Source organism: Austrofundulus limnaeus, unplaced genomic scaffold (genome assembly GCF_001266775.1).
Source record: "Austrofundulus limnaeus strain Quisiro unplaced genomic scaffold, Austrofundulus_limnaeus-1.0 Scaffold549, whole genome shotgun sequence".
Lineage (NCBI taxonomy): Eukaryota > Metazoa > Chordata > Actinopteri > Cyprinodontiformes > Rivulidae > Austrofundulus > Austrofundulus limnaeus.
In genome coordinates this window covers 169,350-171,785 of record NW_013952951.1, presented here as the reverse complement: position 1 = coordinate 171,785, position 2,436 = coordinate 169,350, and the positions used below count along the sequence as shown (strand labels likewise).

The 2,436-nt window shown below is 36.7% G+C and overlaps 1 long non-coding RNA gene across 2 annotated transcripts in view; it reads left to right on the top strand.

The window, feature by feature from the left end:
• Positions 1-2,436, top strand: part of LOC106530709 (uncharacterized) — an 88,261-nt gene that overhangs the window by 44,601 nt on the left and 41,224 nt on the right. The window contains exon 3 of one of the 2 annotated variants that reach the window (XR_001311824.1): positions 735-909. The exons of the other annotated variant lie outside the window; for it this stretch is intronic. This is a non-coding gene — a long non-coding RNA (uncharacterized LOC106530709). The remainder of the gene's footprint in view (positions 1-734; positions 910-2,436) is intronic. 2 annotated transcript variants of the gene reach the window in all.

Genomic DNA, 2,436 nt, shown 5'->3' with positions numbered 1-2,436 from the left:
GCACTAGGATGGCCAGCTTTTTCTCGGTGGGGTGGGTATGGACAGATTTGTTGGTATTGTTAAAGATACTACTATAAAAAGCATCACAAGTACCTTCTAGCTCTTTACCAGACACACAGCCTATCTTGAGAACAGGTTTCCCCGTGGGTATTATGAAATGATCACAACACTGAACACAGAGCAGAGAGAGGAAAAGTGAGAGCTGACTGAGGAGTTCAAAAAGAAGTTTCTAGAATCCATGAAGGTTACTAAACCATCTCCAAGTAGCTTCATGTTCTCATGACCACAGCTGCCAATATTTTTTTAAAAGCAAAGCAAGTTTATGGGGCTGTCGCCAACCTCCCAGGATGTGGACGCAGACGGACATGCAGTCCCAGGGTTATCAGATGAAAACCTGAATGGTTAAAAAATAATATAAAATGGTGAAGGACACCATGCAAAATCTTTCAAGAAGTTCGAGGTAATTTTTTAATGAAACGATCCATCATATTTTGAATCATAGTGGATTAGGGAGGAGGGTAAAACCAAACCAGTCAGGAATTCACCTAAATGCATTTTAACGAGCTCCAAAATTTCAGTCACATAAGCTGGGTCCTCTCTTTATTATTGTGGAAGGGTAATAAATTCATCATAAAATTTGTGGTACATTTATAAATAAAATTATCAGGGTGGGTTATGTTCTTTCATGGTTGTAAAGCACACCTAAAATCATCAGGAATGCTTTTTGTTTTCAGGTTCAGCTGCTCAAAGACGAAAGTTCCCATCTCCTCATCTCATGCGTTTCCCGTCAAAGCTCAGTAAACATAAACTGGTTGAACAGGCTAAAAGAATGAGGACAGGTTCTGGATGTACTGAAGTGTCGGCATCATAACCAGGACGTAATCCAGTTGAGTGTGTGGTAAACCTGAGGTAATTATTTCAGGTGTGTGATGAATAACTATGTGAACATTTTACAGCTGCTGATAAACCTCAAAAGATTTGAATGAAGACCTTTACTTTCAGTGTCTGACTGCCTTTAAATCAGAAATAAAGACAACAGGGTGCACATCTTCAGTGATTTATTTACCAAAATATGACCTCACCTTTCATTGGATCACACCATGTGGATGTTCCAATATTACAAAAAAATATCACATCTCAATTTCATTTATAAAATATGACCTCACCTTTCATTGGATCACACCACAACAGTGTTCCAATATTACAAATAAAATAAAAAAAGATTAAAAATAAAACCATCACATCTCAGTTTAATTTATCTGGTGTGAAAATAAAACCAGTCAAAAAGCTGAGATGTGATTTGGACATTCACTCAGTTATAAGACACATTTCAAACACCAGTCTTCTGGCCTCCAACATGTCAGCTTCCAGGACTGGGAAAAAACAAAATATGGGACAAATGAAAGCCAGATTTTACGTTAAAAATAAATACAACTCCTCAGCAGGAAAAAAAAAACAAAACAAAATTAATCAAAGCAAATCATCATGAACAGTTAGACAGCTTGTGTATGATGGTTTGATGCATCTCTTACAGGGAAAAGAGGACTGAGGCTCCAGCTAAAAGCCATCAAACACAGAAGGCTGGGCGACATGAACAAAGCTTTATTTTTCAATATTCTACCTTCATCACGCTCTGCGCTACAAGTCTATTCTAATATTCATAAATTCTCCTTTAGTCACTGTATTAATGTTTAATTGAATACTTCAACCTAACGCAGCAGTACACTGTGACTCACACCTTCGTCCTAACAACTTTACAGCCATCCTCTCACACATCCAACAGCAGCCATGACTAAACCAGTCTGTCTTAAAAACAAAAACTGGGATATAATTTCTGAAATGTTGCTTGTCATTTATTAATGCCTGCCAATATCAATTAGTGTTTCCCCTGCCTTTCAAAACAAACAGCCAGCTGGACAGTTTTCTGCAGGTGTGAAGGGATGGAGGGTTTGCAGAAAGCTGTGATCCCTTAGAAACATCTGCAAAAAGCCTCTTTCAGATCTGAGTTTATCAATAAAACTGTGAAAAACTCCACTTAATGGCTCATTTGTCATTCACTTCACCAGAGCTGTAAAGTAACTAAGTACAAATACTTTGTTACTGTACTTAAGTAGAAATTTTGGTTATCTGTACTTTACTTGAGTCATTATTTTTCAGCGTACTTTTTACTTCTTCTCATTACATTTTTACACAATTTTCTGTACTTTCTACTCACTACATTTTTTAAAAAGGTAAGAAGTAGAAAGTATTCTATTTTATTCTGAGTTATTACTTAAAAATACTATCCTGATAAATTGTGTCTCCTGGATAGAGTGAATTTAATTGTGGTTGGATGAGAAGTACAAATATTTACCATTCTGACACACTATTAGCTTGTACACAACCCATCACAGCTGCACGCTGTTAGAAAATATATTTTTGAGAAGTCACCTCCCA